The 20125-nt window shown below is 39.8% G+C and overlaps 1 protein-coding gene across 2 annotated transcripts in view; it reads left to right on the top strand.

Moving 5' to 3' along the window:
- Positions 1-13293: 13293 nt before the first annotated feature.
- The window catches only part of NR2F2 (nuclear receptor subfamily 2 group F member 2), a 103134-nt gene continuing 96302 nt past the window's right edge, over positions 13294-20125 (top strand). Inside the window, exon 1 of one of the 2 annotated variants that reach the window (XM_039490470.1) lies at positions 13294-13404. The gene's annotated coding sequence lies outside the window, so the exon portion shown is untranslated. The remainder of the gene's footprint in view (positions 13405-20125) is intronic. The other variant, XM_039490471.1, reaches the window with a different exon arrangement.

Raw genomic sequence — 20125 nt, 5'->3', positions numbered from 1 at the left:
CAGAGGCGCTATAAACGCTGGCATTTAATCCTGGCCTGAGTTACGACCCCAGTAGAGAAATTTGAGTCCTCTGCACAAGTTCTTCATTTATGTCTGATCCAGGATAATTCCGAGGATTACTACTCAGAATATTGGGAGAACAGACGCTGGAACAGTTACCAGGCAGACAGCATTTTAAAATAGCCAGCTAAAAGTAAATGCACGCTGGGCTTTGGTGCTAAGTTAAAGGACAGACATTGGGGTTCAATCCTATTAGCAAGGGCATTACGTTCATTCAGTGAACCACTGAGTGCAATTTTGAATCAAGGAAGGAGAAGGGGGAAGTAGTCACCCTACACCAATAAGAACTACAATATATCAATTGGCGTTCCTGACATATACCACAGTGAGAGGGCCTTTCCCCTGTTAAACTAAGTCTTTATTCGCTCTCTTCCTGCCTTGTTGCCATAGCCCTAGTGGATCACCAACAGAAGGTGCTGGTGTCTCTGCTGACCAACACCAGGCTACATTTAACCCGTGAATGGGAATCTGTGATCAGAAATTTCCTTCTCCTAAGTAGTCTGTGCTCCCAGGACAAAGGGCCCCATCTGCCTTGAGCTATCGGGTGCTTTTAAAGACATCAGATTTCCACCTTCTACACTTCCATCCCAGCTCTTTTGGGGAGATTCAGCCCTTTTGGAAGAGGTGAAAACAATACACAGAGATGAATTAAGAGAACCTGGAGACGATAGCACGGCAGGAGAGGGTGGTGGGAAAGAGACCTGGGAACGTTGAGGAAGGAACGAATGGATTGCATCAAAGAAGACAGTAAGCAAGTGAACCTTAGTGCCACCTCAGACAGATGAAGATGGCAGATGTTTGCATGATAACCCAACCTAGCTGATGGGCTAAGGGGAATAAGAAGTAAGAGGAGGAAGAGGGGGGAGAGGGAGAGCTAGAGTGACATGCTCCCTAACGCCAGGGAAGTCCATGCCCATGAAATGGCTCTCAGGGGTAAAGTGCAGGTCCTGTGAAGCTGACCAGCAGCTCCAAAAACTGGCCATGTAAGAAATGATACTGATTTTTTTCACAAGAAGACTGCAAGCTTGGTCTTGTTTGCAGCCCTGTTATTTTATGTTCCTGTACGTGACCTTTAATGTTAAGGGTGCTGATAGACTTTATGGTAATGCAAACATAGAGTTTCCACATGCATCCGTCAAAGCATTTAAAGATTCTATTAATCTGATGTCTTAATTGTTATTGAGATTAGGAAACAGGAGCGCCTTTGTTCCCGCAGTCTGGGCACGCTTTTAAAAAAGTGGCACAGATTGTTTGATTTTTGCACATTAGGTTGTTGATAGGACACGGAAAGCAGCATGACTCGGTGCAGGTGATTCCGGTGGGTCATAAGCTGGAGGGGAGTTAATTCCCTCCTAAATCCCCTGACATACTACAGACCATGGGTAAAAAAGCACTAGCTAGTCATGCTCCCTCCTCAGCAGCTGTTTACCCAAAGTATAGGCAGGGTCTCCTCCTTCCCAGATGCCTATTAGATGTTCTCAGACAAGAGCAGAAGTCATGTTTGCTCCCAGCTGAGTGCAATTGAAATAGGAGCAAATGACGATATGTCCTAGGTCCATGCTGAGTGAAGGAGAGCTTCTAGACTGATCCTGGCCCTGGCCTAAGGGGCTGCTCGGGGAAGGAAAAGAAGGGAGTGAGAGAAATGGAGGGATCAGAAATAGGGTGTATGAAGGGGAAGGGCAGAAAGGAAAAAAAAGAGATTTAACAAGAGAAAAGAAATAGAAACCAAAGTGAAAGAATAAAAGATAAAGCATGAGATTCTCTCCTCAATTTGACCCCTTCAGGTGGCACAAAAAGATGAGAACCTGATGGCATAGCCCCTTAGCGTGAGATTCCCCCACCGCAGCAGAATCTCCAGTGTGTAAAGGACCAGTGTACCCAGCTCCTACACTAACTCTCTTCCCAGCCCCAGTTTAGTGAGCATGCTAGGAGTCAGAAAGGACAAAGCAACAGTGCTGCTGAACTCAAGCAATTCCCAGCTGGCAGCACAGCTCTTTGAGGGAAATCACCAGCTGGGGTAGACACTAATACAAGTAATAAATGACAATAATAATTAGAGCAGCCTCTCTCCTGCCATCGTCTATTCTGGGGCCGGTGTCCATATAGAATTAGCTAGAAATTCCAGCAGCTGCAGTTGGCTCTCTGATATCCTCCACCCCACCCCCTATGTCTTGCAGAAACTGGGACTATCGGAGAGATGGAGAGGTGGGGGAGAATATTAAAGGCAAAACACGAGGAAAATTAAGCAAAAAGAAGCAGAATCAGAAGGGGAAGAAGGCTATTCTTAGAAAGAGAAGAACAGAATCCTTTTAAATGTATTGAATGTGGGGGTGTCCTTCGGCATAGCTGTAATGAAGTCAACAAGGAACTGGCCCAGAGAACTCAGTCTGAGGACATGTGCGCATTGGACAAGACTGAAGAAATGAGACAGCCAGACCTACAATGAAATGATCAAGTAATAACAGTAATAAACACCTAAGCCCCGATCCTGCAAAGCGCTTGGCCCAGATTTTTAAAAGGTATTTAGCTAAATGTCAAGATCCCATTGACAGCCAATGAGATTTAGGCTCCAAAGTGCCTAAATCCTTCTGATAATGAGATTTAGGCTCCTAAGTCAGTTAGGTGTTGCAATGCTGAGCACAGCAATGCCTAAGTAGCTTTAAACATCTGGGTCCTAATCACATGCATAATTAATCTGAGCAAGTGGTCCCACTGACATCGGTAGGACGGCACGCGTGCTTAAGTGCTTCAATAGATCAGGAACTTACAGTCCTGTGCATTTGCTGAACAAACGCTAAATAAAATAGATTGAAATGGGGAAAGAAGGGGAATGGCAAAAAGCAAAGGAAAGAGTTGGGTTTTCCAAACATGCCTTTGAGAAATGTTGGCTGGTTAAATTGTTATGGAACAAATAAGGTATGTCTGATGTGCCTAGAGCACACCTTATGTAAATGTGTCTTCCTGAGGCTCTCTCTGTGTTAGGGACAGCTCCAAAGTGATAACTCCATTTGCCATGCTTATGTGAAATCAAGTGCAAAAAAAATCTCAGCATTTCACATGCAACATGGTACAATCCATCAGAATTTGAGGGCTTCACTTTCCATCCTGGCACGCATCAGATCCCACTTGGTTTCTTGTTAGCATCAGCCAAGACGTATCATCTGGTCAGAGGAATTATCTCTGTGTTATTATTTGAGTGAGTGGGCAAACTGTGTAGGGAATGTAACAGCTCCCTCACCCTCTTTTAAACCCTGTTAACTTTCCAATACCCAATAGATTTTTTTTTCTACTGGTGACGCCTATGAGGTTATTTACTGAGTCAATTAACAAAAGATAACCTCCCATTGTGCAATCATCAATAAATCAATTGTGTTAATACTATCTTGGAATGTCCTCCACTATTTACTTTAATATTGTTGACTCTAGGCACTTAAGAAAGCCAGCACCCTTAAGTTTCACTTGATTACGGGTAAATGGATTTTGTAGTAGCCATTAATAAATATAAATTGTTTTGGAAAATATTTAAGTTTGGCTGAGCTTAAACACTTTCTGAGCATTAAAAACTGCTCCTCATTGACTATGTTTGATTACTGACACTCATTCACACACAGTAATATCATTGTACATCACCTATAAATTTTGTCCTTTGACTATTATTATTATAGTTCCTTCAAATTGTGCTTGTTTTACAGACGTCTATAATTAGACTTATTTAACTTTCTGATTGTGCTTATTGTTTTCTTATAATGAGACAGAAAGTTTACAATCCATACGTTAGATGCTGCCACCCTTTCTCACGCTGAGTAGCACCTTGCTCCACAAGTACTAGTCGTTTCGTAGATTTCAAGCTCGTGATCATATCTAATGACATCTATTAATGTCCATCTCCACAAAGATGTCTGTTAGTCAAAGTGAGTAGTACCTTATTCCACAAGCAGTGTGACTGATATTAGTGGAGTAAGATATTGCTAAACATGAGCAAGGATTGTGGAATCTTCCCTAAATGGACAACATAGAAAAGAAAAGAAAAGAAAAGAAAAGAAAACTTCAGGCAATATAGAGCTCTAGTCACACCCCACAAAACTCCCTCCCGTAGCCCTGTCCCTGCACCATGGCCACACTGTTCCTTGGAATGGCAGAAAATTAAGGTGAATGCAGCACTTTGCACTTCTCAGAGCTGTTGTTTCAGGCTGTCTGCAGACTCAAGGAGACATTTTAGCTTTAGGACACATTTTCAAGTTTTTCTTCACATACATGAGAGAGAAAAACTTTTTTTTTTAATGTAAGTTGAGATTCTGATGTAGTCACGTGACTTCAGGACTGGAGGCCTTGAAAACTTTTGATGTTACTAAGCCCAAATTAGCAAAAGGGAAGTCACTTTAAAAAAACCCTGAACACAGTCAGTGTAATTCTGATGCCACTTTACCTTCAAGGTAGGGAATTAATTATTTCACATATTATCCTTTTGTTTCCGAAGTCAGTAGCCTTGGCAGTGAATTGAACATTATGCTTCTGCACAGAGCATCTTCCTTGTCAGGCGTCTAACTCCATTCTTATCTTGATGATGACTGGTGACTTTAAGACGCACATGACTACTCGATAATAAATGAAAACTGTCATTGTTCAAGGATTGTTGTTTTCTTCTTCCTTTCGCTTTGACCTCATTGTGATGTATGGTCTACTTCAGGGTGTTTTGAAAATAGTGAGGGAAACAGACTAGAACTTTTAAAGGAAAAACAGACCTCTAATTATCTCTAACAGACCCTTCAATGACCCCGTGCAGATGGACATTAATGGATGGATTCATCTTACATGATCATAGAGCTCTCATGGACAAATTCATGCCATGTGCTGGGCTCTCCACTGAGGCAGGGATGGACATGGGGAGATGGGGGAAGCATGTGCTTCCTTTATCCAGGTGCTGGTTAGGACTGCCCTAACTTGACTATCTGTCATGGCCTCTATGGGCCATGCTAGTAAATAGTTGAGGTGCAGGTCCAGGACATACCCCTGCCTGCCGAAAACACTTCCTGCACTGGGGTTTCTTTCAAGAAAGGTGTGGCAAAGCCAGCTGTCTTGTTCTGGGCCCTCTGTGTTTTAAATCTCCCCAGTTTATTTTCCCTTTAGGATCTTTAAGTCAGTTCAGCTCAAGAGAATGCAAACAGGTACAAATGCTTTATAAAAGGATCCAGCATAGGCAGTGACAAGCAGAATTCTGCTCTGCCTTATTCAGTTGCATGGAGTGTTACTCAGATTCCCACACAATTTAAATTAAAAGGGACTCTCTCTCTTATCTGAAGTGGTGATGGATGAACCTCAGTTGGTTCAACGGTCCTGTTCAGAGAAGCACCCACAAGTTCAGCTATTTATCCAGATAGAACCAGTTTGAGCTGACCTTGTGGAAATTTCAGACCCAGGTCCAAACTTTGCAATTAAAATGTGTTTCTCTATATACAAACCCCTTGAGACAAAAATTGGGTTAGAACAAGTTTTTTGGGAGAAGAGATCAGAGTAGGATAATTGGGGAATTTAGTGTTTGTCATGGCCCATCCTTGTGTTGGAATTGAACAGAACTGCACATCAGGAGCTGGTGGTGGTACACTGATTGGTAGGTTAAATATGTGCCTGAGGTGTGCTGCCTCTGAAAGGGTGGGACTCTGGGAGGAACCACAGAGTGGGTTATCAGAAGGATTATCAGAAGAACAAGCAACCTCCTTAGATTTAAAGCAGCAGTTTCCCCACCATCAGACACTACAATACTTTACCCATAACACAGTCAGATTCTTGATCAAACATTTTGAATTCAAATGATAAATGAACCCCAATAACTGGGGAATGCACTTGGTGAGCGGTAGTTTCCTCCACCTTAACTTCTATGATTAGTGAGCCTGTTGTGGTCACTCTAAATGACCAGAGAACCTAGCTACAGAGGAGAGTCTGTGCTGGAGAGATGACAAGGAGATAAAGTAGGAAGGAAGGACATCTGAAGGACCTCATTTCTTATTCACGGCAACAATACAGTGGGTCAAACATACATTGTGTTCAGCACTACAGTGTTTAAATTTCCTTCTCTGAATCTCTGTACATATTATAAACAGAAGATACAAAGAGAACTAAGGAGAAAGATGATTCATGTTTCCCATGATGCCAAATATGGGATTTCCAAGACAGTAAACTCCTGGGAGCAGAGATAATCGGCGAAGTACACAAATGATGTGAAAGGAGGTATAAAATACATGTCATAAATGGAAGTACTTTAGTGTCAGGGGACTCTATCCTTTCACATAAATGGCAGATACTGGTTTGCTGTGGATGGGTGTTACTCATGTCCTGAAGGAGAAAATCAGGCCCAGGGAGTTTTAAGGAGTCTAAATTGATACAGCTTACATGCTGAGGGGCTCCCTCACATCATATGAACATCTCCTCTGTGTTCCACGTGGCATCAAGCACACTGTCGGCACTCAACAAATTAACAAAAGGATAGTGTACATCCCAGAGGTATGAATTCATGCTCCTGTCTTCTGCAATTATACTATTGTTTCCCCAGGAACTATACACATGAACAGAGAGAGAGAGAGTTACTCCTGGTCTTTTGTATATGTAACAAAAACATGCCCTAACCACTCACCCCATCAGCATATAGATATTAAAGACATCTCCTACCTGCACAGCACAGAATACAGTGCTGAATAATCCACTCTCCCACTGAAGGAGACAGAAGAGCTGAAGGACACAAGACAAATAAAAAAATAATCATGGAAGCTATAAGTCTGCCCAAAGACCTTACCTCAGGCTACTATACGTAAATCTATAAAAGAGTCTTAGAAGTTGGTGGGATATATGGGCTAACTCCTGCTCACTTTACTTGCACAAATAGTCCCACTGGCTGCAAAATGAGTAAGGCAAGCAAAACCTGGCCTTATATGTATTTAAATACATTGGCATAAAGGGATGAGTGGTGGCTATGAAGGAGTTTTTCTGGTCCATTGGGTAAATATTATATTCTTTATAGTGGAAAATAAATGTCTGGCTATCTATGAAGCAAATAGAGCTGTTCCAGTCTATCAAATCATAATCTGTGTTTTTTAAAAACAATTTTTAAAGGAGACACTCTGATCTATAGAGCCTGGATATATAGTTAGAGGGTAGACAAACAGCTTCATGTAGATAGGATGCATTTTAAAAATTGATTAAATATATCATTGAATCATATGTGAAAGTAGATGAAGATAGAACACCGCTTCCCAGAGGAATATTACATTTGAGCCATGGCCCTTGTTTCACAAACTAAAGTATGTCAAGCTAGGTCAGTCTTAGATAGGAGACCTACAAGGAAGACCTAGTTGCTGCAGAAAATGGTGCTGGATATTCTAGTTTATGCATTGTCCTCTGAGTCAGCACTGAATTCCCTAGCATGCTAGTAAAGGATGCTGAGATAAGGTCTTTCAAATGAGATATTTTTTTAAAGTCCTTGCCATTTTGGTTTATTAAAGTTCCCATAGTATGTTTTGTAAGAAACATGGAGTTAACCCAATGTCCTGGAGAAGCGCCAATAGAAAGAATTACATTCTACCTAAATTCTCCCTGAAGTTTCAGTTGGATATGGTATGCTTCTTCAGTTGCAGTCCTGTTGTGTAGCGTTCCTGTGCATTATTAAACCACTGTTGTGTTTGAAACATTTCAGTGGCGTGTGAAGCAATATCAATATATCACTTATCTAACCTCATAGGAATTTTGGAGGCTTAATTAAAGAGCTCGTTGAAAGTGTAAGGTATTAGTATTATTACCTTTTATGCATACATATTTAGCAAATGAACTGTGGAATTGTTTAAAAAAGAAGCGGTTATGGTATAGTGGGAACACAGCATGAATTAATGCCTCAATAGCCAGTTGTTTGAGTGTCTTGGTTAATATGGATTTACCCAAGTCTAGCCTCTCAATCTCTATTCTAGAAGCTCAGGATAATAATACACATTTTAGAGGACATATTTTTTTTCCCCACAGCACGGTGATTTCAGGTCACAATGTCAGCATAGCTTTGATTTTCCTCTTTTTTCTTGGGTTTTGTCATACCATTATTTAAAAATAAGTTTTTATATTTAATTTGACAATCTTTATATAGTTGCTGGCATAGTAATTGAGTCTACTTGTCTTTTTCAGGACACCAAAAGATTTAACTAAGTCAGAATGTCTCACTTCTAGTCCAGATTTCTATTTATTACCTACCTCACTGAGAAAGACAAGGTGAGTTATCATTCAGTACTGAAAACCTGAGAGGCATTTATATGCTTGAAGTACTGTATAACCACCCTGTACAGAAGCATAGTGTTTGAAGGAAATGTGTTACTGCCCAGCCAAATTCCTTCACAAAAACAATATTGAATCTATGCCGCTCAGAGCAGAGATCTAGAAAGTTTACCTCCCACCCAGTCCCAATCCAAATCCTCAAAGACTGCAGATACAATGACTTCTGACAGATTGCTCCACAGTTTACTTTCTATATGATAAATTCAACATGAAATGACAGTCTCAGTAAGCATTCAGGGCTGTAGCTCATAAACCCCCCCAAATGTTATTGAAGTTAGAACTCAATGGACGAGAAAATGTGAACATACACGCACGACATATCTCAAAACTGTAATCTCTGAAATACCACCACTCTTACTTATGGACAGGAAGATGTTAATATTTGAAAATATTTCAGTAAAAAGCCTGTTTCAAATCTACAAATTGGAAATGTTATTGCAAAGATAATATTTCACTGGGGCTTTTCCTAGTCAAGGATCTTCGTTGACCAAGGAAGAAAAAAGCTGCCTGCTTCTATAATCTCACTAACAGCTAGGGAGAGACCATCATACACAACATTTCTAGGGGGAAATGCTTTCCTTTTTGTTTTTAACTGGGCTTCTGATTGTCTGTTTAAATTAGGCTAACGTAATTAACAAAACCCAAAGATATACAGTTTGCAGTGATGGGTAAAATTAAGGTCACCCTTTGCTGCCTTAATCCAGCTGTATTGCCTAATCTAAATTTTAGCCATTAGCAGGAGAGTGTGTGGATTAGAAATGTCTTGCCAGTGTCAGGGTTAATGTATACTGACTGCCTAACTAGAGATAAATCCTGTAGACTTATTTGAATGTGGAAGTGCTTAATGAAATTTTGAGAAAAATGTGTTCCATTCCCCAGGACTAGGTCCTGGTCATGTAGTGGTGGTTGGGTGGGTTTTGGTTTTTAATACAAAAGGGAGAGAACTTTATAGTGAGATTATTTCTTCTGGATTTTCTCACTTGGACCTTTTGGCTTAAACTCCCTTCACTTAAAATTCTATGCCTTGTAACCCTTGCAAAATAACAGTATTTACATTTTGTTTTTCCATTAAATAAAAAAATCTTTAAGGGGCTGGTTAGATAGTCATAAGATATGAAGAGCATTTCGATTATTTAAAAAAATGTTGACATTTACAGGCCAAGAGACTGGTACGCAGTTGCAAAGGTCATCAATGAGTAAACAGACATTAATGGTTAGCTGGATAACTAGTACATAAACAGGTCATATTAATAATTAACACGGTAAAACTGGCAGTTTACAGCAAGCTTATGAAAATAGTGGATAGAAGTAACTTTGGGAAGGGCAAGGACCAATATGTAAAGGCATCTGGAGTTAAATCTAGAGGAAACCTAATTTCTCACTCTTTCTTTCTCTCCCTTGCCTTCCCAACAAATTATTTTTTTAATTGAGGCAGCCACAGTAAAGTTATTCAAACGGTTGATAAAAAGTGTTGCACAGCTATTTATTCTGCAATTGATTCTTACCCTGAGCTCACAATGCTCTCTGTTGACAACATCGCAGAATATGAAATGAAGAATTGATTTCATCCCCAAACTTATCTGTGTCTTTAAATATAGCCCCTCCTTTAGATCATTACTGAAAAAAAATATATTAAAACATATAAATGTTGGAGTTTAGTATCCTATTGATGATCATGGGAGCTGTGTATTGATTCTCAGCAAAATGTATTTAAATTGCTAATGGTAAAAATTTTCCCAAGATTTTTTTTTAAAAAACATCTGCATTCTCAGCATTTCTCTCTCAGATATGCCTTGAGGAGTGAGATTTTTGTTTGTTTATGGTTAGCTCTTCAGCTCAACTGTAGCTTTTCTGTCCAGCCCTATTGGGTTTTCTTCCTGGTAATAAAAATGATGCAAAACTTGAGGAATGAATACTCACAAGGGACTGAATGGTAAGCATTATAATAGTTATATATTAGATTCTATATGTATGTGTGGCCGAATATTTGTAAAGATAAACGATGTTACTTTCAAGTGTGATACAGTCACAATTAAAAAAAAGTGTATTTGAATCTTAAGTGCATTGTACCCAGTATGACATACTTACCTTGAAAATTACATAATTTAAGTGGGGTTATGTTATAACAACATCTAGCATCAGCTAAAAGGTGAATTCAAAATTGAAGAATGGAGCAGAGGGAAAGAGAGAGAACAATAAACGGAGTCAAAGCATCGAGTTAAAGTAGATGGCATGTTATATTGCCAAACAGAAAAGATTTCTGATGGTTGGGTTGGTGAACCAGGAGTGCTGTTATATGCCAGTAATGATTAGGGAAAAAGTAATGGCTGACAAATATGGTTGTGTTGAAATAGGAAAGTGTTGGATAAAGTGTCTTTCCCCATATTATAATACCATGAGATCTTATCAGAGCCCGTTTGCATAGTATGTAAAAAATCACAGTGTGTTATAAATGGGTGTGGTCAGAAATTTATTTCAATTTAAAATATATTTTAAAAGGATGCCAATTCCAGGCCCAAGATGCCAGGAAAAAAATATTAGAATCATAGACTATCAGGGTTGGAAGGGACCTCGGGAGGTCATCTAGTCCAACCCCCTGCTCAAAGCAGGACCAACACCAACTAAATCATCCCAGCCAGGATGTTAATGATGCAATCTGTATAGTTTACTTAGGGACAGTTCTTAGCTTTTAAACCAGACCATGCTGCCTATGGGCAAATCTGTGGAGACAGCACACTAACAAGGTGAGCCTGTTTTCCCCTTAGAGCCAGTTTCTGACCACCAGCCAGCATACAGAGGGTCAGCATCCTTGACACACTCTTACTGTGCCCTTTTAGGGGATTGGCCAACAATATTGCTCCCCAGAACCTGGCAGTCAAGGGACCTAAGCCAAAGGCTGCATAGGTCAGTGGGAATCTTTCCACTGCTTTCAACTGGCTTTGGTTCAAGTCCAAGGAGGACAGGCACAGGGAAACCGATTGCCCTCTATTCAGCTGTACAGGTGTATCTGTGTCCTCCAGCTCCCTTATGCACACATTCTGGGGCAGCCAACATCTGACCTCTAGTATGTTTCTGTATTTAATTGACTTTCATAGCGCTAATTTCAAAGATTTGTAAGAGGCAATTTTGCCTAGTAGTTGGAGCAAGGGACTGAGAATCAGTGCACCTGAGTTCTCACTCCAGCTCTGCCATTGATTCCACGTGTGACCGTCAGGAAGTCATTTAATTTTTCAGCATCTCAGTTTTCCCATTTGTAAATGTAGATAATAGTTGCCTGCATTGAAGTGGTGTTGCGAAGCTTAATTAATTAACGTTTGTGATGTGCTTTTAGATCTCAGGGTATGATGTGTAATGTATTCCATTATTACCTATTATTATTAAGTCGCTTCTAAACAAAGATGAGCCAGGATCAAATTCATGCACCTATGTCATTTGGAATTTGTGAAGACCTGGATCTAAATCTGAACTTTGCAGGTAAGACCAATCCAGGAACGTCTGTAGCCATTTTGCAGGCTACGGCAGGAAATGTTTTCAACATGCCCCTCTTGCTCCCTGCCCCAAATAGTTGAGAAAGAAAAAGCTGAGCAGCACAACAGGGCAGCACCCCCCCGGTTGCTACTTCTGTTCACCCATCCCTACCTAGAACCAGCTCTGGGCCCATCTGTACCTCTAACTAGTATTGTCCCATACATTAAAAAAAAAAAAATTCCTCGCAATTGGCTGATAGCAGCAAGGTAAAGAGTCCGTAACTTTCTGAAGTCCACCTTCAGGAGACAATAACTGTGAAGTATGGAACAGTATCACGCAATTAGATCATCTGTAGAAATTAATGCATTACATATATGCTTCTGAGTTTGGTGATGACAAATATTATTTATTTTTGATGAGCCAATATGATCACATATATAAATAATGGCCTCCTAATTGGCAGCAGTTATTTGTCCCCTTGCAGGAAGTGAACAGATGTTTCTTTGTTTTTCCTGTACCACTAAAGTACATCTCCACATATTATAAGACGCTGGTTTCAAAGGGAAAATAGTCAGACTTTTGAAATCCATCAACAGGATGGAGAGATTTACAGTGAAAACATTTGCAATGACTGTTTCATAACAATACATATTGACTACTTGTTTCTGTAACTCTGAAGATTCATTGTCCCAAAGGGTCACTAAATCTTGATATCCACTTCAAGAGAAGTCAATATTTGCTGGGTGTTTTTTATAAATAAAGCACAATGCATTCTGTTTATTCAGAGTAATCATTGGTTTCTCAAAACATTTTTAATGGTTATACTTTAATACATGACCGACTCCTACATGCTTAAAGCTTTATTTCTTTCCCTCTTTCTTTCCTGACACAAGTGTTTCTTTCTATATTAATTTAGCTACAATTTTCCATATTCATTAAACTATCCATGTTATTCTTTAATACCACTCAACACCCTAATAGTATTTAAATATATAGAAATATTTTACTGTTTGACATAAATAGGGTTACTGAGTACAAAATATTTTAGCTGTATTGCTTGGAATATCTTAGAAGGCCATTCCACAGAGAATGGGAGACTATGCATGGTAAAATACTAACACAGATGTAAATAATAGCATTACGTGACATCATGATAAACAGTTCATGACCTAGCTCATGCAGGGGAGCCTTGCTCTTTGCATGGGGGAGGCTGAATGGAAATGGTGGAGTTCTGCTGCACAAGCCCGGAGGCAGCAGGAGTTGAGGCCGCAGTAGCGAGCCTACTTCTCTGATAACTCCTGGTGCAGCAAGGTGCAGAATGACTTGGGCCAAGGGAAAGGATAGGCCAGAGAGGAGTAGGGGCAGCGATAGGTGATTCACCCTGAAGTCCTTCCATCTACAGATGGGGAATGCTAGAACCCTGGGAACTAATTCCAGCCATTATGACAGAGTAACCAACACAGTGTGGCTCAGGTCTTCCTCCTAAGATCTCACTGCTCAGCTGAAATAATTGAACTGTGTACTGAGGACAGCATTTTCCTCTACACGCTTCTCCTGAAGTCAACAAAGGTTACTCTGATACTCTTGGTTGATTTAGTTGGGGATTGGTTGATTTAGTTGGAGATTGGTCCTGCTTTGAGCAGGGGGTTGGGCTAGATGACCTCCTGAGGTCCCTTCCAACCCTGATATTCTGTGATTCTCTGATAAGGATCAGGCCCAACCTGGAGGATCAGGCCCAAATTGTGTCATCAATTATCCTAATGTGGAATAAAACCACTGACTATCACCATCACAACTAGAAGCTCCACTACAGCATCAAAATGTTTGAATAAAAGCTGTGCTTGTGATAATCAGAAAGAAAATTTAAGCAGAGGTATAAAAATGCAAAGGCATTACAAAGTGGTATACACTTAAGAATAAAATGCAATGGTATAGTCACAATTGTCTTTAAAAGCTTTGCTCCACTTGAAATGGCTTTGTCATTAGTGATTCTTAATGCATGAGATAGTGGTTTAGAATAAATCTTTAAGTAATTCAAAACAAGGACTCTTCAGTAAATAGTTGAAATTAAAGGGGGAGTTAGAGTCATCTGGTTTCCATTAGGATGATAAAATAGTTCACTTGAAACCTTTTACAAGATGCTTTGTTACTGGGAGGTGTCTGTGCATCTCACTCCATCACTAGCCATTTGACACAACATAAAAGGCTTCAAAAGCCATGCTAGGCCTCTTAATCAAAAACTAATTGTAATAGATATTGGGGAGTGTTAACACTGTGACCGCTAGGTTGTGTCTGCGGTATATAAGCAGGAGTGAACATTAAACACAACCCTGAGTTGATAGGGCTTATCTGAATTTCAGAGTTAAGTGCTAAGTACTGTAGGCCAGTATCTCCAAGCTATTGCTTTGTACCACTTTTGGAGTTAATTGCACTGTAGGACTTCATCGTCCTAATGAAATGTATAGCATTATCAGAGAACTTGGGAGCCCACTGAAGATACTGTTGCAGTTTACAAGAGTTCAGCAAAAACACAGAGATGCAAAGAAAATACCGCAGTCTGTATTTCAGAACCAAATGCATTTGCTTAGGGGGATCCTTTTCAAACCTTATTTGCTGCTGATCACAATGATTATACTACTGGCAAAATAAGGGGCTCCCCAGAAGATAGACAACTCTAAAATAGTCACTAAAGTCATGTAGCCTCCTCAAAAACAATCCTTCTTGTCTCATTACAAATGTTCACAGGAGTACTTACTGTGTGCATGTGAACAATGTTATTGATTTTACTGAATTCAGCATAGGATTGTCACTGCTGGTTGTAATTTAATTCATGTATGTTCCAGATAATGTAGGGCTTTAATTTTACACATTATTGCTCCATTACAAACATGGGTCAAATCTGCTGCCGGTGTATATGAATTGGAGTCAATGGGAATTCAGATACTGCTGTGATGAGTGTGGTGTAAGAAGCTATATAGAATCAAGCTATGGCAATTTACACTGCCTGAGGATCTGGCCCATAGTGCAAAATACCTTCAACACCAAATATATTAAACCTCTGCTGCTGTTATTTCTCATGAGTTCATTATGTATACTCTAACCTGTATACTACTAAAATCTCCAGACAGCTGTGTTCCTTTTTACTCCAATTTCAAACAATATAATTAAAAAAGGATTCGCTGAAATGGAGACACTTCTACCATTTACGCTGGAATGCTGGCACTATCCAAAATAAGCTAGTCTGTAAATACCAGATTAGGATCTGTGAAGCAAAAGCTTTTATTCTATAAAAGAACATTCAAAAGAAAATCTCAACCTTTCTTACTGAAGAATAAGCTTTATTTGCCAAGCCCATAATTATCTTAAATGTTCTGAGAAGCTGGTGAGAGCTGCAAATGTTAAAACAAAACATAAGGAAACATTTTGGGAAATATAAATGGAGGTAGATAAAGATGGTGTTCTTTTCCCCCCTATTAGTTTACTATATAAATGGGAAGACATTACAGAGTTTGAAATTTAATTAACGTAATTGACTGAATTGCATTTTGCAGTAGTTATTGTCATTAGCAGCCTTGACCCCTCTGTCAAAAGGATGTGCTAGTGATTACTTCCAAGGGGTATTTATTATGAATATTAAGCTCTTCAATAAGTGCCATCAACATATTAAAATTCATTTTAACCACTTTTGTAGAAGACTGCAAATGCAACTAGCTGCTGAAAAAAAAAAAAGGTGTCTAAATCATTTAATCTTGGTTCACATGTGGTCAAACCAGAAATAGAACAGGGGAGTGGCGGGGGGGGATATAATGAAAGGGATACTGGATATATTGTCATGAAAATATGTTTAAAGGGCATTTGATTTTTAATGAAATCCATGCTGCAGGACCTGGAACATTGATGACTCTGCTTTATAAAGCATGTTTTTATATAGTCTTGCCTCGTATCATTGGAGAAGTCTGATTCTTCAAGCTACATGATCATTTATGTTTGGTTTTTTTTACTGACTGTTTGCAGAAAGTGTATAATTAAGGTGGGCCAGAATTCATAAAGAGTATTTGGTTCACAGGTGTTCTTACCTGTGTTACTTGTACCCACAACAAACAATTCAGGCTGGTATTTGATATCCCAAATTGTATCAGTCAAGCACCTGCCTTGGATAGGGAGAGAGCACACCTATTAATTACACTTCCAGGGTACATGACAGGCTGTGTAGAGTTACATCATTCTCTATTATGTTGTAACAGCTTAGATGATGCAGCTTTTTCTATTCAAGACGACTCCTTCGTCTGATTGAGAAAAAGTGAAGTGTGGAGATGAGAGGGGATTGGAAACGGGAGAAAAGAGAATTTGACAAAGGAAGAAAAACCAAGAATTCCTCATCCACTCTTTACCATTCACCATGTGCTGGAGATAGAGTTTGAATATTGTCTACCTCCTGCATGCTCCCAACAAAGCAAACACTGAGATTCCCACAACTGTGAGCTACAGAATCTTAGTGTCAGGCCTTGTTGGCTCTAACCTCACCACTTCTTCCCTCCACTTCTTTTTGCTTTGAGCTTCTTTCTGCTGTTTGCAACAAGGCCATTGATCTGCAGTGCTAAACACAACTTGTGCTGAAAGTAAACACTTGACTAAATATATGCCAAGAATATATAAGGCTGGAACCTCAAGGTTTGCTAAGGCTCTCAAACTCGTTTTCTATTGTACTATTAAATTACAAGGATTTGACACCTCACTGTCCTAACTCCGTTTTGTAAGAGAAAAAAGAAAGAAAATTTCCATTATAAAAAATATTTTTCTTTGTAAATTTTTTGTTACTATGTTCTGATGCAAGAACTAATCTCAGCACATCAAACCACTGGAGAATCATCCATCAGACATAACTACTCATGGAAGAACAAGTACAGGGTTAAGAGTCTGATTATCCTGATTTCTATTCCAGTCTCTGCCATTTCCTCAAAGAATGAGTCACTTCAGCTCTCTGCCTCAGTTTCCACATCTGTAAAATAAGGATAATAATACTTTCCCTCTTACTTCACAGGGATTTTGCAAGATTAATTAGTTGATCCATACAACACATTGCACATATAGAAATACTATATGATTGCTAAGCATTATTGACACAACTGGGCCAGATTAGAACCGGTGACCTGGAAGTAAAAAAGCAGAGTCTAAATACACTCCTGAGTAAAGTGAAAAGACAAACCCTTTCTATTTCTGAATACTGAGAAAATCCTTAAGGAAGCCCACTGATTACACTACTGAGATTTGCATGAACCAACTAGGGTAAATAATTAGAACTACTTTTTTAATTAATATAGCAGTGTCTGCTAACACAATATAGTTAAATTCGTGCCACTACTGGAGCTGAATGAAAGAAACTTGTCCTATTACTGGCGAAACCATGAACATGATCTTCTTGATTTTGATTTAGGTATTACATATCCTGCTCTGTTGAAAGAACTTTTGTTTTGGTTTGGTTTAGTCAAGAAGTACGCTCCGTTTCATCAAGTGCCTTATATTCATATTTTCCAGCTTGAAAAACCTCACTTTAGTGACAAAAATGTCTCTGGTGAAATTTATTTATTTATTTTTATTTATTTTATTTTATTTATTTTATTATTTATTTTTATTTATTTGTCTTACTGTAGCAACTAGGAGCCTTAGTCATGGAGCAGGACCCTATTATGCTCTGCAAACAAAGAACAAAACAGGGCCACCCAGAGGGGGGAGCAAGTGGGGCAATTTGCCCCAGGCCCCGGGCCCCTCAGGGGCCCACGAGAATATAGTATTCTCTAGTATTGCAACTTTTTTTTATGGAAGGGGCCCCTGAAATTGCTTTGCCCCAAGCCCCCTGAATCCTGCTGCCCTGGAACAAAATGGCACAGATAAAAAATGACGACTAAAAAAACCAGCTCAGTTAATTGAAGTATATAATTTTGCCACTTTGACATTGATATTATGTGCAAACACCTCTGTTTCATAGGAAAACAGCCCTGTCTGTGTACATAGGAGGTCAACAATAGCTTGATGGACCATAAACTCTTCCTCCAAAACTGCTCCACCATCAATACTGCTGGCTTTGGGCAGATTCAGCTGCACCTCCCGCCCTGTGGAATGGTGCAACCAGTGAATACACGTATCCACAGATGCACCAGCCACACAGTGGTCCTTAGTAGAGCTGTGTGAATAATAGATTTTTTTAGTTCCCTGACAATTCTTGGGGAAAAAATTGGTTCAGGGCAAACCAAAAATGAAATTTTCCAAAAAGTCCAGCATATCAAAAAGCCAAGAGAGTTTAATTTGAGACAAAAATGTCAAAACAAAACATTTTGATTTTTTTTTCTCGTTTTTTCCCCCAACCAAAACAATTTTGGGAAAAAACATGAATTCACAAAATAGTCCAGTGTCACAAATCTGCATTTTTCAATGAAAAAAAAAGGGAGGAGGCCAAAAAATTAACCCAGCTCCACTTCTCAGTATCCTAAGAGGCATTCCAGACTTTCTCGAGCCACAAGATGAAGGGGCAGGATTTGCACCCAGCCATTCAGAACATTCAGTCAGAAGCCTAAGAAGTAGTTCCTAACAGCTCCTTCCTGCAGAAGCACAGAATAGTGGGGTAATTAATCCTTTGGGGATCTACACAAATGACCATCTTTTATAAACATAAGGACTGGTTCAGATTTCAAACACAAGGTTTTGTATTAAACACCGTCCATGGGAAAGGACACACCTGTGCCTGTCATACTGAATGGGTTGTGCTGCCCTAGCGTATGTGACATTCTGTAGTAGGGTGACCAGATAGCAAGTGTGAAAAATCAGAACGGGGGTAGGGAGTAATAGGAGCCCATATAAAAAAAAGCCCCAAATATCGGGATATCTGGTCACCCTATTCTGTAGCCTTCCATCCATCATAGAAGTGCAAGTCCAGTGTCCTTATTTTAAGGTGACATCTCCGTGGGCTCCGCTCCTCTGGGGATAAGCAGGCATGAAAGCAAAAAGAAATGTCGGGGGGTGTGCTTGCCAAAAGAAAGATGGAATGGCATGACCCTTGAAGGCCACCATATTGTGGTAATCTGAGAAGCCTAACATTGCGGGGAATGGAGTTTAGTGTGCAAACCATTAGACTGCATGGCAGGCTGCCAGAGCTATTCTGTTCTATTCTATTCCAGGCTGCAGTGCCATGACCATCACTGTGATATCTGAGTGCCTTATTGAATTCTAGAAGTTAGATTGAAAGGAACTCTGTTTCTCTCTCTCCTTCTCAAGGGAGAATCAGCAGCAATGCCGGCAGCTCCTGTGCAGTTCAGTAATAAACAAGGAACTCCAACCAAATAAGGTGCCGCAGCTGTTCCCAGGGACTAATGTCCCAGATTTGAAAAGAAAGTGTCATTGTGCTATCATCAGAAAACAAAAATGTCCTAGGCCTACATTTTCCAAAGAGACTGGTGAATTTGGGTGCCTCCATTTTTGGGTGACCATGACCAATTTGAGACAAAAGGGCTTCATTTTCAGGAAGTGGGTACTTAGCACTTTCTGAAAATAAGACTCCTTTACGGTGTCATAACTTGGGCACTCAAAGTCACTAGGCACTTGGAAGATGAGGGCCACACTGTTTGGTGAGTTGGACTCACAAACAGCAGAGCCACAGATTTATCAAAGGCCGTGATCATTTCTGCTGAGATGTTTTTGTTTGTTTGTTTTTTAAACTCTCCCAGTAGAAAGGAAGGTGTCACAGTGACCGGAATTATTGCTTATCCAAATTTCTCTCACATCAGATCTACCCGAGACCATGAGCAATCCCTCTCTTTCCTCTGTCTCACCTACAGAAAAAATGGGAAAGGGGACACAACACACAACAGAAGTCAGACTTAGCATTAATCTTCCCAGTGGCCTCTCATTACTTTGCCAATAAGATGATCTGCCTCATACCACACTTCGATATATTTGACATCTGTCATAAAGCTCAGGTCACACATATCTGTCTTCTGGTAAAATGAGTCATCTTACAGAGTCCCAGAGTCTACTGCTAGGGTCTTTCCAGAAATAATTATTGACATGTTGTCAACACATCCAGCCTACCGTATTAATAAGAGTCATAAATTACTAGCTTTTTTTCTCCTCTCTCGCTGGCAAAGAAATGAGGTGGCATAACTACAGCAGCAAACAGAGAATAGGTACCCAGCAATGAAGTTGTAGATCCAGATATACAAAGTGACAGCTTCCTGGAAGATAAAAATATTAATTTTCTCTTTTACAATCTCTTATTTGAGTGAGTAACTAGCTCCAG

Source organism: Mauremys reevesii, linkage group 10, assembly GCF_016161935.1.
Source record: "Mauremys reevesii isolate NIE-2019 linkage group 10, ASM1616193v1, whole genome shotgun sequence".
NCBI lineage: Eukaryota > Metazoa > Chordata > Testudines > Geoemydidae > Mauremys > Mauremys reevesii.
The sequence above is the reverse complement of the archived record's forward strand: the minus strand, read 5'-3'. Positions and strand labels throughout refer to the sequence as shown.